The following is a 263-nucleotide window of genomic DNA, read 5'->3' on the forward strand; positions in this document are numbered from 1 at the left end:
AGGGGACTATGGCTGATACCCGCAAAGATCCGAGGTTGGTGGGGGCGGGGCTAATGCTTGGGGCCTTAAGACAAAACTGAGGATTGGACCCAGCATTCGGGGGCGGGGTTTAAGGGAGAACTCTGGATAGAGAATGGGCCAAACTCAAGAAGGCGGGGCCTGGTTATAAAGCGGGGATTGGCCTGAGGGTGGTGTCCACGCGAGGATTGGGTCGAGTGCTCCGGGGCGGTGCTTAAGGGGGCGGTGCCGTGTCGGAAGTCAAA

Source organism: Myotis davidii, unplaced genomic scaffold (assembly GCF_000327345.1).
Source record: "Myotis davidii unplaced genomic scaffold, ASM32734v1 scaffold88, whole genome shotgun sequence".
Classification (NCBI taxonomy): Eukaryota; Metazoa; Chordata; class Mammalia; order Chiroptera; family Vespertilionidae; genus Myotis; species Myotis davidii.